At 33.7% G+C, this 15,127-nt stretch overlaps 1 long non-coding RNA gene across 3 annotated transcripts; it reads right to left on the bottom strand.

Moving 5' to 3' along the window:
* Positions 1-7,619: 7,619 nt before the first annotated feature.
* On the bottom strand, positions 7,620-12,920 carry LOC103495969 (uncharacterized). 3 transcript variants are annotated; one of them, XR_007815414.1, is made up of 2 exons: positions 12,440-12,920; positions 7,620-7,786 (listed from the first exon to the last, which is right to left on the bottom strand). It is a non-coding gene; the product is annotated as an uncharacterized LOC103495969 (long non-coding RNA). The 3 variants fall into 3 exon arrangements; XR_007815413.1 differs by having other exon boundaries at positions 7,620-8,128; positions 12,440-12,905; XR_007815415.1 differs by having other exon boundaries at positions 7,620-8,120; positions 12,440-12,905.
* Between the last annotated feature and the right edge of the window lie 2,207 nt (positions 12,921-15,127).

The following is a 15,127-nucleotide window of genomic DNA, read 5'->3' as shown; positions in this document are numbered from 1 at the left end:
TCCTGCACAACTAGGTGAAGCATATCCTAGCGCATGTGGCTGTCTATGTACCCGTAACTCACTCTTTTAAGCATGCTGTGAAGACCTTTTATGCTCAGGACCACAACCGCAAGGCTTTCACATACTTTGAATTCTCAAAGAAAACATAGTTCATAATAACGGAGAGAAAAATAGAGGATAGGAAAGTGAATTGCCTTATTAAATTAAATGAGAAGTGTACAAAGTATCTCACGAAGCATAAAAGCTTAGCAACAAAGATAAGTGTAGACTAATAAGAGTTTAGCTAAACTGTCATATGGAGTTAAAGAGTTCAAAAAGTTTTAGGTTCAAATTCTCTACTCCCAATTTTTATTAAAAAGAAAAAGAAAACAAAAAGAAAGGAATAGCTTATGAATCGATATTTCATATATTTTCTAATTTTGGAATTTATTTTGTTACTACATTTGCTCTTAAATTTAGGATTAATTTACCCTTACATTCGAATATGTATTCTATTAAAAAAATTAAATTATTTATCATTAATAGGTGAAATTGGCTGATCAACAGAGTTATTTTTGCCAAAATTTGCATTAAATAATAAACCGAATCATACACCAAAAGCTAGTGTTACCGGTAAGTCTGGGCTAAGAATGCAATGGAAATAAACTGCAAAATAAAAGTGAATTGTAAAGTTGAATGCTTGGGTCTAAATGGAACATCTTACTTCGATTTGCTGGATTATGGTGTTCAATTATGACATTTTTATTACTAGATCTTAATGTTAAATTTCAACCAATTTAATTAGAAACACTAACTAAATTGGCCTTACTACAAATTAGTGTAATTCAACATGATGAAAAGCATATGTAAACCTTGGATCCCAAAAAACTTTCATTCTCCAAACTTTTTAAGGACTTTAAGAGATGATTACACGTTGAGTTTAGTGGTTATAAAAACAAATTTAGCTTGAAGATCGTTAAACTTGAATCATAAAACCTTTTAAGACAAGTTTGGTGACTTGGACTAAAAGGAATTTTTTTTTCAAACTTGGTTAAAAAGGGCATTTGAGTAATATTTTCCAAATTTCACCTGAAGCACGTCGTTATAGAAGTGTAATGTTTGGAGCATCATGTAAACTTAAGAGAAGAAGAAAGTCAAAGAAAGAGGCTTGGTGATAAGGATGAATCTTAAGAGAGAAGAAGAAAGTTAAAGAAAGGGGGTTGGTGATAAGAAAGGGGCTTGGTGCTGTAGATGAAATGAGTCGTTATAGTAGTCCATGTGTGGAGAAGTTCATTGTCCTAGCCAAAGGAATAGGTAGAGGCTAATGAGGTGTTTATTGTTTTTAACACATAATGAAGCGTTGTGAAATTGATCTTGTAAAATGAATCTACGCATGGACTTGTATTCCACGAAGATTTTCCTAAAATGTCATTCACTAAGCTCTTATGTTTTAAGTTTTCCTTTACAAAGTAAATGAAGAAAGGAGACCTTGTTGACAAGGCAAGCTGCTGCGTTAAGACCAAATGATAAAAGTTGAGCAAGGCATTCGACTTTAAGTTTAGAAGTTTAAGTTCAAAAGTCATTGCTTTGTAATTGTGTTAAGTTTATCACTGAAGGGATAAAGTTGTTCAGTTCTCTCAAGTTATCAGTGTTTCATTTCATAAAGCAAAGCATGTTTAATTTAAGAAGTTGAAGTTTCAAGGACTAGACGTCCTAACTTTTTTTTTTTTTTTTTAGTTCAAGCTTAAGATAAAGTCAAATTTTAAGATTGGACATTCTAGTGCTTCGCTGAGAGGCATTGGGCTTGCCCGAGTCATGACTGTGTCTGAAACACAAGGGAGGGATGCGTTTTGGGTGGGGGCATGATACAACATTAGTTGGACAAGCATGAGCATGACATTCTCCTCCACCTAATTGGTTGACGTCCCTATCAACTAACTCTAGTTGAACTCAAAACTTTTTTTAGCAGCATTCTTGAGGCCTTCGACGCGCTACCAACTGATTTCTTCGTCAATGAGGTGTTTTGTGAAACCTGTGTTGTAATAAATGGGTTTCTTGTAAATTAATTTTTTGAAGTTAGCAAAATTAAGCTTGAGTATGTGTTTGAGATATCAGGACAACATGAGAAAAGAATAGGAAAAATGGGGAAATCATATAACATGTAATGAACTATAGACAACACGCTAAGACAAGATAACAGAAGAAGGGAAGGCGACAACAAACACTCAACCATTTATTAGTTAACGAGCTAGGCGAGGAGTTGGTTAAATGTTAAATCCAATGATTAGTCAACTAAACATGTGTTAAGTGTAAATTAAGCCTGGACTAAAAAGGATATTATACTAACATGCGTAATACACTAAGTAGGAGCTGTCGAGATTAGAAGAAGTGTGATGCTGACTAACCCGTTTTGAGAGGAGTATAAATGGGTTTGAAGAAGGATTAATTTAAGTGTTTTAGATAAGAGAAAGTTCTATGAGAGGAGTAAAAGATGAAGCTTCGTTATAGGATCCAACAACAAGAGGGAAGAAGAGTTAGATTATAAGAAAGAGAGAAAGGGAAAAAGAAAAGCTTAGCTAAAGGAATGACCTTTCAAAAGAAAAAAAAAAAAAAAGCTTTTGAATTTTTTTTTTACTTCCAAAATCATGTTATATTGCCATGTAGCTAGATATGCTCATGTTGTATCCTTGTGTATATAGAAAAAGAACATGACCAATTTGAAGCATGCCTATATGTGTGAAGTTGTAGTGTTTTTTTGTTTATATGTATACAAAACCATTAGTCTTGTTGATCAAAAGCTAGCTATTATATGCACATAATAATATAGAATGTCTTGTGTTGAGTGGTTTGCTTGGTAAAAGGACGGCTCAATGTGTTGAGTGATCTGTGTTCAAGTCAATCGTCGAACCAACTAGTATTGATTGAGAGTCCGTAGGGATGCTGATGGTGAAGTGGTAATCATCATAGTATTCCTTGCATTGAGGAAGTTTAATATCTAGGTGTTAAGAATAAGTAGAGGTTAATGTGACTATTGTGCTATATAACGAGTAGTGATGTGTTTAGACATTTTTGAAATTAAGAAAGCTTTTATTGCATGTAATTGTATTCTCCAAGATGTAATTCTAAATTTTTGTCACTCACTAAGCTATTTTCGTACATTTTAAGTTTCTCCTTTTTAGGTTAAGCGAAGAAGTGGCATCGGACAAGACGTTAGAAGGCTGCTGCTAAGTACTTGATGTGTCGCATATTAATAGTTAGCTTAAGTTTTGTAATCCTTTAAATTATAAGCTATAAACTAGGAACCTTCCTACTTACTTTGATTTGTTTAAACTTTGGAAGTAAGTTGATCGAGATAGGTTTCAAGTGATCGTTGGTTTCTTGTTGTTGTTTAAGGAATTTATGGCCAAGTAGTTTGAAATGAAGAAATGAACCAAGAGGAAGGTAAGTAAAGAATGGAAGTTTGGGTAATAATATTATTTTTTTAAATATTGATAATTATATGGAAAAAGAGAAAAAAAGTGAAAATGTAAATATATATAAGTTATAAAAAGACAAAAGGAAAATTATTAAAAGAGAATAAAAGAAGAAAAAGAAAAAAGGAAAAAGGAAGTTAAAGATAGAAACCATTCACCGCAACCAATTTAGAGATTTTCTCCACTACTCAAATTAATTTTCACCATTTCCACCCATAGTTTTCAGAGTTCTTCAGGAGAGAATGATAGGAAGAAGAAGAAAGGTTGTGTTTTGAGGTTGAAAGAGATGAAGAAAAGCTTGAAGAAAAGGGCAGCTACGACAGAAGCTTAATGTACCCTACACACTTCTAGTTTTTGGTTTAGTCTCACGTTACACAAATAGAGTTAGAAGGTGAGGTCTATCACATTTGAAAGTTTACTCATTTTCTAACAAATTTCATGAATAAAATGTGAGTTAATTCTAATATTAAGTGGATGCTTTCTGAAGAGAAAGACAAAGCACATAATTTTTGTGCGGATTTGAACCGTCTTTGGTTTTTGGAATATTTCGAAGTGAGAAGCTCTATTTAGTATGGTTGGAAAACTTATTTAGCATCCTATAAATGTGATGAAGAATTCGTGAGCCAAATATAATTGAAAGTATGTTTAATGTCTGGAGAAAAGTAGAGGGTAGCAAAAAACACAAAATTGGAGAGCTGTGTTTTGGGGGATTTTTTGACAAATTCACTGGGAATCTCATTTTCATTCCTTGAAGTAAGTTGTAGAAGGTTCCAAAAGGAAAATTTTTATATAAAGTACATTAATTTTGGTCTAGTATTGAGGAAGTTATGTGTGTTTGAAGTTAGGGTATTGAATCTGGAATATTTTGAAAAAAATATGGAATGTTATTTCACTTCTTTTGATTGGAATTCATGAGCGTCATCTTTAGTACGTCATTTTAAGCTTACTAGGGAAAGACAAGAATGTGTAGGGTTCTAATTCTTGGTTTTGGTTTTCTTATCAAGCCGAGAGAAAATTGGTCGAGTTTACAAACAAAGGAACTAGCTAAAGATTGGGAGTGACAAAATAAATTTCTAAATTGATTTATAAACATGTTTTATAAGCTGATGTTTAAAGCATTCTTTAAGATAAATGCTGAACTTTATCGATTTATATATTTGGATTTACCTAAGCATGTGTTTAAAGTACTAGAAAGATGAAAGCATATTTGAGTTTATTGTATGATTTAACAAGCTTATTTAGAACTCGTGATTTGCTGAATGCAAGAACGATTTATAAACATGCTATTAAATCTGAGATTATAATTTCACAGCATGAAATTCTTTAGTGTTTTAGTTTATACCTGAGTTGTTATGAGATATATAGCAACCCTCTGAGGGAGATCTTCCTTTGCAAAGAGGTCATTTGATGAGGGTATTCAGTAGATACCTAGATTTCTCACTAATGGAACTAGGTTAGAGATGAGAGCCTCCATGGGAACTTAAAATTTCCATCTCATAGTAGCTATAACAAAATAGGGGAGTAGTAATGCCTAGATTTCCATATCGTAAGTATCATACCACTGGATAGGGTTTTCATGCTTAGTTTTTCGTTTTCGTCCCGTTGGTACATAGAGATTTAGGATATAACAAATGAAAGAGATTGCTTGAGATAAACAATTTGAGTTTGATAAATCTATATTTGCTTTGCCTTGCTAAATGTATTTACTAAAACTGTTTGATACTCATGATTTATTCGAAAATGTTTAGTATTTAAAACCAATCACTCATTGAGCTTTAGCTCATGCTTTCCAAAAACATTTTCTTACTTTCCAAGTAGAGTTCGTGGACCCAGCACCTGACTTCGACTACCTATTTGTAATTTCCTTAGAGTCTCTTAGATAGTATGAATAGTGCAGTAGCATCTTTCTGTTTGTACATGGTTTGTATTAGTAGTACTAAATGTGGGTTGTTAAGAGTTTGTATTAGTAACTTTGATAGTTTGGTTATTTGTACCTATGTCTATATCAGACTTGTAGTTGTATTTGGGTTTCACTGCATGTTCATGTTTAAATTTATAAGTCTATTTTATTTTCGCTGTATGTTATGTTTTGAATTGGTTTAGTTATAGTTATAGTAGGATTAGTAGGTATTGTTGAGTAGAAGAATGGTATCCATTGGCTTCACGCTTTCTTTCAGGTTGAGAGTAAGTGGTCTGAGAAGGGGTGCGGCATAAGCTATATGCTTGTGTTGTAACTAGTTATTAATAAAAGGATTGCCAAAATTTCATATCGCCGGTGTCTTATTGCATAGTAGAAGTTTTTACCAGCATGTTCACACCTAGGGTTTAAGTTAAATTTAAAGTACCTAAGAATTCTCTTTCAGATCGAGATGGTAGGATTTTAGATTACTTACGTTGATAATTGGGTGAATGTTTATCCATAGGGGTAACTTAACTGATCAATAAGATGTTTTCCTAACCTTCTCGATCACTTCCATGGGTTTGTCATATTTTCGCACAAGGCATTGGTCTTTCTGCCCACGAAATCAAAATTGCTTAGAGCACAGTTTGATTAACACTTTTTCTTCTACTTGGAATTCAAGTGGTTTGCGTCTTTTATCTGCCTACTTTTTCATACGATTTGATGCCTTATCCAAGTAAGCATGAGAAACTTCAAAGGTTTGTCTCCACTCTTTCTAGAAATTGTGGGCTTAATGAGTTTTGCCTGCGTAGGGGTGGTCAATAACGTGTGGCATGAGAAGTTGTCTACCACATATAGTTTCAAACAACGTCTTCCTTGTAGCTGAGCTTTTCTAACAGTTAAAGCTGAACTGAGTCATATCTAAGATCTGGACCCAATATCTTCTGTCCTGCATCAATAAAGTGATATAGATATTCTTTAAGCATGCTGTTGAAGTGTTATGTTTTCCCATCAGTCTATAGGTGATAACTTGATGAGATATTTAGAGTATACCCCAACATCTTGAATAATTCAGTCTAGAATGTTCCAGTGAATTGGCCATCATAATCATTAATGATGTTCACTGGGACACCCTATAATTTCACGATGTGCTTGAAGAATAGTTGGTTGTCATTTCAGTAAAATACAACTTAGGCGTTGGAATAAATGTTGCATATTTAGAAAATTTACCGATGTTCACCAGTATTGAGTCAAACTCTCCAACTTTAGGCTGATGTGTGATGAACTCGAGAGACACACTCTCCCATGGCCTTGAGGGAATAGTAAGAGTTCCAATAGACCCACTAACTTTGCTCGTTCGACTTTGTTCTTCTGGCATAAAAGACAAATTTTAGTAAATTGCATCACGTCGCCCCTAAGGCTTCGCTAGTAGTAACTTTGTTTTAGTAGAATGTATGTTCTTTTCCAACCACTATGCCTAGCCCACAACATGTCATGACATTCCTTTATTAGCAGCCTCTGTAAGCCATTGAAACAAGGAACATATAGGAGAGACAAGGCTTGATAGTTTCACAGTTTTACTTAAGTTGCCAGCTTTTTAATGAGCAAACATGCACCGGGCCGCATGTTCGACTAAGGACGTCAGTTGCTTGATTTGATTTACTCGATATGAGTTCAAAATGAAAATCAAATTCGGCCATGCATTCTTGCCAACGAGCTTATTTAGACGTCAATTAAGGTTGACTGAAAAGTAGCATATGGAGTTATTGTTCGTCTTGATTACGAACTGGGATCCCAACAAATATTGTCTCTAGGCTCTCAAATAGTGTACCACTGCAAACATTTCTTTTTTAGAGGCTGCAAACCTCCTCTCTGCATCCTTTAATTTCTTGCTCTCACAGACAATGAGATGGCCGTTTTGGAGTAGAGTACCCCCTAACATAAAATCAAATGTGTCGGTCTCTACTTTAAAAGTTTTAGTTACATCTACAATTACGAGAACATGCCCTTCCATCATGGCTTTCTTTAGATCCTCAAAGGCAGCCTAACATTTTGAGGTCCATCCCTACTTCTGGTCTTTCTTCAACAACTCTATTAAGGGTTCTATTGCCACACTCGAACCTACAATGTCTTGCACCTCGTTATGTGACACCCGACGTGATGTAAGTCCGTAAACTGTAACTTTGATCGTCTAGATTCCAATCAATTAACTTATTACAAACTTGATACTTAGACAGTAGGTAATAAGAAATGTACAATGCAAGATATTAATAACAAAGACTTCTTTTATTCCTTAATATTACATGTTTCAAATATACATATTACAAATTCCTTAAAAACTTTAACTACAAAGTAAAATTTAGAATACCCTTGCTCAACTTCAATGCGTGCAACTCGCCTTACTCAACCCAACTTGAGTTTAACACCTGGTAACCTGGGGGAAAGGAAAACTTAAACATAAGTCAAAATTTAGTGAGTGATAAATTTTGAAAACCTTTTCGGTTATACAACATATGAAATCATTTTCATAAACATGGCTCTCATCGTCTCACTTCATAAACAAAAATCACTTATTAGTCTCTCATATTCCTTTCATCCAAGAACATGAATCATTCCCATGATAGACTACTATGATATCCTTTTCATCAACAGCATCTCTTAGAGAATTTTTTGGTTCATTTCTCGTTGTTTGGACCGCTAAGCTCAAGACGCTCCTTTACGCATTGGCGAACTTCATTCCACCATGCAGTTATTTTATACATGACTACCTTTACTCCTTATGCACACATAATAGTTAGCTCATTGATAGGAATAAAACTTATAGTTTACAAACATAGCATACAATCATAAAACTTTACTGGAAGCATAACACAAACTTTTTCTCGAAATCACTTCTTTATAAACATTAACATAAGAATATCATTACAAATAAACAAGGAATTTAGAAGAAATCTTTAAAATCTTTTAAACACTTTGGAAAATCACTCAATAACTAACTTCTTCCTTCAAAACCCCTAGTTCCCCAAAAGTTTTCTTCTCCCCTAGAGAGTCTTCTTGTCAACAGAATACCTCTAAAAACTTAACATAATCCCCTTTTCTATTGACCTCTTCTTCTATTTATACTAGTCCTAATTTGGATTTGTCATCCTTAAGTTCTTATAAACCCGCCAACTCTTACTTAAAGTGCTACATGTGTAAGCTTAATGTTTCTCTTATCCATGCTTAGCTTAAGTTCTTGCACGTGGCCCATTCTTAAGCATGATTAGGAAATTTGCCAAAAAGTTCATAACTCTCAATGTCGAACTTCATTTTGCATTGAATCTTAAAACACCTGTTGTATCTTGCATGCTTACAACTTGTCTTCCTCACGTCACCTTGCTTCAACGCGATCTTTAACTCAGAACGTCTAACTTCAAAATATTTATCTAATCCTTATAATCAAAATTATATCTTCACAATGACTCTTCTATTCAGATATGGGTCACACCTGTTCTCTTTTAACAAACCACCTATAGAAATTGGCTAGTCAAAGGAACGAGTGTAAATTAGTTATGGAAGATGACTCCCTCCAGTCACATATCGCCACAATTTTTTTTATCTTCCATGCTAATTCGGCCAAACTTAGTCACGTGATCGAGGAAGTTAATGTGTTTTGAGAAAACACACATTTCTTTCTCTTTACATACAACTGATTCGACCTCAATTTCTCAAAGACTAATTGAAGGTGGCGTTGATGCTTTTTAAGCGTCATGCTGTAAACCACATTTCTCTCTTTTTACAACTTGTCAACATATTTATGAAAAATCTTATTCATCAAGGTACAAAAAGTCGTTGGAGCATTGGTGAGGCTGAAAGGCATTATGACGAATTCAAAGGCTGCATATCGTGTAACACATGTAGTTTTTGGTTCATCTCCTTCAACAACTTGTACTTGGTAATACCTTTATCGAAGATCTAACTTCAAGAAGTACGTGGTGCCATGGAGGCAGTCAAATAAGTCTGTGATAATGGGGGAAAGGGTATTTGTTTGAAACTGTTAGTTTATTCAGTGCTGACAAGTGATACATAACCTGAGACTTTTGTCTTTATCCTCTGACATAGCACGGAGGCTCTGTAGGGAGCTTTTGCAGGTCTAATGAACCCAACATCCAACAACTCATTCAATTGTTTTCCAAGTTCAATCAATTCTGGCGACACCATGAGATATACATTCTTTATAGGGGGTCTCACCTCTGGTAGAAGTTATATCTCATGATCTATCCCCCTTCATAGAGGTAGAGTCTTACGCAAACTTTCAGGCATTACATCTTGGTATTCATCTAACACATACTGGACTGCCTCCGACACTAGTTCTTTAAGACTTTCTTCATTAACCACTTGGATAGCCATAAACGTGGGCTCCTTACTGACTAGCCCTCTCTTTAGTTGGACTACGATGTAATTTGATCCTATGACTGCTAAACATTTGGCCAACAATGTAGGGATAACCTTGTAAACTTTGAACCTTAGGATCCCTAATGTCTTTTAAAGATTCTTGTAGTAGCCTTGGTGAAAGGAAGTTAAGAAGAAATTTTATTAAGAGTGTTAGATGATAAGTGACATTATTGAAGTGTCATGGTTTAAGTGACATAATTCATGTTTCATTGTAGCTTAAAGTAAGAAAGGTTAAAGGAAATTTGGTTAAGTGATTGTGTTACGACCAAAGGGAGGTTAGTGAGGTGGAAAGGTAGCCCAAGTGTCAACAAGGAGTTTTGAGTCAGGGCCAGGCAACCAAGTTGTCAAAATAACTTCCAAGGAAATAAAGTAAGAGACTATGAGTGAACTAGGCATTTTGAAGATGGACTAGGCGGCCATAAGTGAGCTAGACAATTTGAAGATGGACTAGACGACCAACTATGTCATGAAAACCTTTTAGGATAAGGTTATGCGACCATATATATGCTTGGCGTTTAAGACTGCGAGTAACCTCTAAGGAAAACTGTGCGACCATGGTAGTTGTTACACGTTTTAAAGGGTGTGCTAGGCGAGTTGAACCATGCAGCCAAGACAAGAAGCAAGTGTGCAAGAGCCATGTGATATAAATCATGCGACTAAGAGAGGTTCAAGGTGTTTTGAGCAAGAGGTGGAGTGGAATCCAAGTGTCATGACATGAAAATACTTAGATTTTTGCAAGCAAGAGGTGATAAAAGTTAGGCATCGCAAAATTACTAGCATGGTTCCCCCTCCCATCATTTGTAGGTATAAGAGTTAAAGTGGTTTGTCATTTTTCTTCTTCTCTATATGGACACTTTTTACATTGATTTCTTAAATGCTTCCAGAAAGTGCTAGTTCTACAACTTTTACTTTCGCATGCGTAATCCTTACCACAAAAGTTACATATGCACTAGCTCCATCGTTAGCATTTGCTTCTATTTTTGTGAAATGATCCCACAAAGGAGAAGTTAGTTTATTATATCTCTTTTATTTAGTCTTGGGAGGTAGAGGTGGTATATGTTTCAGAGTTTGGCTTGTATTGGGAGGAGGAAGAGGCATTTCATTATTGTCGGTAGCACTGGAATTCCCATTACTGCTATCTATCTATAAAATAAAGGAAACTAAATAAACACATAACTTTTGAATTAAAATAAACAAATTATTAAACACACCAAAAGACAATATAACCAACATGCAGTAACCATCTAATTGAATGTTGTAACATGCAAACAATACAGTAATCAATAGTTACCAACATCTAGTTAAACTTCCAACAGTAACCAACAAACAATATAACATCTAATATCTAATTCATAATATGTAAATGACTTTTTGGTCCTTAATCTCAAATTAATTAATGTTTTTATCAAATCTAAATTTTTTATTGACAATTTTATTATTTTGAATAGTTCATAACGTAGAGCTCAGAATAATAGTTTTGACGCCTCTTGAATCACCCAAATTGGAGTTCAAATGAAGAAAATATTGTAAAAGAAGCTTAACGTAAAAATTTCCGAGATGGTGACGTGGTGACCAAATAATCAAATTGAACCAAGTAGAAAAAGCCACTTGGAGTTATGGAAGAGTAATACTTATGGCTTTTGATTTTTTGATTGGCTTTAAAATGAAATGTGGCTTTTGATTTTTGGATTGGCTTTAAAATGAAAATGAATCTAAAAAGAAAATAAATTTAATATTATTATTTATCTTCATGTTCAATGACTAGTTTTTTAAAACATAGTGGACTTGTTTTTATTGCGCTTTAAATTTTTTTAAAAAAAGATATATTAGTATATTATTATTTGTGTTTGTGTCTAATGGCTAATTAAGTTTAAATCTCAACCATTCAATTTTCTTTTACTTACATCTAATGACCCCAAAATGATTTTGGTTTTCAATATCTTTCCTCTCTTTTTAAATACTTCAATTTTCCCAATTTTTAACAATCTTGTTCAACTTTACAATCCTAAAAAATTGCAAAAGTCACCATTGTTATTCTTTTCTAAAGCTTCCACTTTTTATCTTGTCCTTGAGAGAATTTTTATTGTATTGTGAGAGTTAATTATTGTGAGCTCAAAATTGTATACTCACTATTTTTATGTGATTTACACTATTTTTGTGTGATTTAAAGCTTCAACATATTATTGGTTGGATCTTAATCCATGGAAAAGATCAGGTTTGCTCTTGAACTCGAAAAAAGAGCAACTAAAAGTTCGACTTTGATCCATTGAAAGAGTCAAAAGAAGGTTTTCAATCAAAATCACAATAGTTACTTGGGAAAATGGATGTAGGTCGAGTTTGACTAAACCACTATAAAATTACACTCTTCTTTTAACTTTTTTTTTTAAAATTATTTTTGCATTTAAATTTAGTTGCATATTCTTGTTGGTTGAGATTAGTTGATACTCTATTACATACTTTTTATCAACCTTGTTATTTAACATAAATTAGCTAATTTATTTATTTAATTTTAAAAATATCTAATTAGTTTAATTCCCTATTCAGTCACTTTAGGGTTGCCATACTAGTGCAACACATATAACATCTAAAATTCAGACAATACATCAAATTATGAAAAACATCAAAAAATTAACAATTAAAATATTTAACTTACCATAAAGTTAGATAAAGGTGATTCTGTTGTATTCGACTCCATATTCGTAGTGACAAGTTTTGGAGAAACCCTAATATTCTTGAGACACTGCGATGTTGAAAACAAAACTTTTTTTTTTTTTTTATGAAAATTAATTTAACAACATACAAAGAGTTAGAATATGAGATGTAAAACAACAAAGAACTGAAGAAGCACACCTACACTTAGAGAGAAAGACTATGTGACTTGTGGTGGGGGGAGTGGGTAAGAGGGGGGGTGGTGGATAGAGTCACAAAGATGAAGGAACAGGGGGCTCGGATAGAGTCATCAAGATGATGGAAGAGGGAGGGGGTCAGCCAAAGTCACAGACTCACAAAGAATCAAAGATGAAGAAAAAGGAAGGGGGAGCACCAGACACTAATGAAGATGAGATTAAAGAAAGAGATAGAGAATAAAAAGGGGATGGCTGATAGGTAATGAGGTATTCTATCTAGTTAGGTTTACTTTTTTTTTTGTTAATATATATATATACATACTCGAGTCAGGTCGGGTCAACCCAATCCTTGAATTCACAACCCAGTTATCAAGTCCAATTTTTAATTTTCCCAATGTTGTAACCCAACCCAAACCTTATAGTTTGGGTTGGGTAACAAATGTTTTTGAATACATTTAGCCTACATGACAATTGGGTGGGCTAGCCTTGCCACCCCACAAACACAGACACTAGGTCACTTAGGTGACACTTAATATCTAAATGGAGTAAACCCAAACTTTGTTTTTTTTGTAAAAAAATGTATTTGAGATTGAATATTTAATTTGAAAGCGTGATCCGTTTGAGGAATTGTTTTTCTAAAAGTATAGGTTGTTAAGGATAAAAAAAATATTAATTTGTTTAGTTAAAGAAAAATCGAAGGAAACTAAGTTCAAACCAAGGCCATTGATGATTTTTTTTTTGGTAAAAGGTGATAATTATTGATTTAATTAAATTAAGTTTTGAATACAAATTATTAAACAAAGTTTGGTTGTCGGCCATAAAAAAAAAGACAAAGTTGATCAATTTATTTGGTGCTCTCGTTTGTATCAAAATTTTCATCGAACTTTCTACAGAAGAAATGACGAGAGTTTCTCAAAGAAGAAGGAACTTGGCTTCTATGGAGAGATATGTTCGAGAAATTGAAGAAGTTTAGAGAAAATAGCAAGCTTAGCAAATTTTCAAGAAGCCTGGTATTTTAAAGATTCTAAAGTGTCGAAAATGAACTATAAGCGAGTTAGTAAGATAAAAGGCTTCTCTACATTTTTAATGAAGGATGTTGCTTGTTGTTTTATATGCATATGCAATAGCTCGTGCTTATATCATGTTTAGGATCTACTTGAGCGATTATTAATGATGAAAAATGATATAAGCACACCAGAAATAATGATCGAAAATTTACTCTAGATGCATCTAAACTAGTTTAGATGTTAACATGCTTAATAATACACTACTAATTACACTAATTAGGGTTAAAAGAAATTCTTACCTTTGAAGCTCCCCAATCCTCGACTTCTCGAAATCTCCTCACGATCACGAACTGGGACCACCACTAGTGTTAACCCGATATTCTCCAGACATAAGATTGGGTTGTGGGAGCCGTTGAGTGAAGAAAAAATGAGAGAGGGATATCGAATTAGGAGGAGTTTTGGTTGAGCTTTTTGGGAGAAAAATATTATATATTTTGTAACTCAATTACAAAAAATGGTCAAAATTTTTTTATTCAAAATGAAAAATGGCCCTCGAATAGACTAATTACATGCAAAATTGCATGTAATTAGTTTCCTAATAATCTACAAACCATTAGTGAAACTTAGTGGGCTAGGTGTTTACATCTCATGTACCCACCTATCCTACTAAGTGTTAGTGGGATTATCCAACAAAATGTTGGATTTTTCCACTAACTTAGTCCAAGAGCATTTTGGTCATTTGACCATTAAAGTCAAAGTCAAACTTTGACTTTTTCAAGCAAAAAGTCAATATTTTGACTTTTTACCATTTTGTCCATCTAGACTAATTTCAACCTCCCAGCATGAATCCATTTTCATTTTTCCAAAATTCAAATCATATTTGAATATAAAGCCGGTCAAAGTTTGATTTTTCAAAGTCAAAAGTCAACATTTTGACTTTTCACCACTTTGACCATATCCATCAATTCCAAGCTTTCGAATATGAATCCGTATTCAGATTTTTAATATTTAAATCACATTGAAACATAAAGCTCTATCAAACATATAACCGATGACTATATCAAATATATTTGTCGGTTTCTCTCTCTTTCCTAATTCGAAAAGTTCTAATTATTCCAACATATTGTTCTAAGTTAATTCCATATGAGCTAGCAGGGGAACCTAATGGACCTATAGATTATGGGCTCTAACGTTCTGAGATTAACTAACTAAACCCTTTTAGACTGTGCTAATCAATATTCGTAAACTAACAGGTCATTCCACTAAAGTCACGTAGTTGCACTCCCTTCACTATAGATATATTTGTGTCCATTTGATATAACCATAATCAGTAAGTTAATCCTTCACAGGTTGTTCATAACCTTGGCTGGGTTAAAATACTATTTTACCTCTGAGACTACATCTTGTTCCTTAAGTCCCACTAATCCATTATCAAACATTTGGTTTAAGGTCCAACCTATAAACCGAATCCCTCTTGGGCCAATGAAA

Source organism: Cucumis melo, chromosome 11, assembly GCF_025177605.1.
Source record: "Cucumis melo cultivar AY chromosome 11, USDA_Cmelo_AY_1.0, whole genome shotgun sequence".
NCBI classification, from domain to species: Eukaryota; Viridiplantae; Streptophyta; class Magnoliopsida; order Cucurbitales; family Cucurbitaceae; genus Cucumis; species Cucumis melo.
The sequence above is the reverse complement of the archived record's forward strand: the minus strand, read 5'-3'. Positions and strand labels throughout refer to the sequence as shown.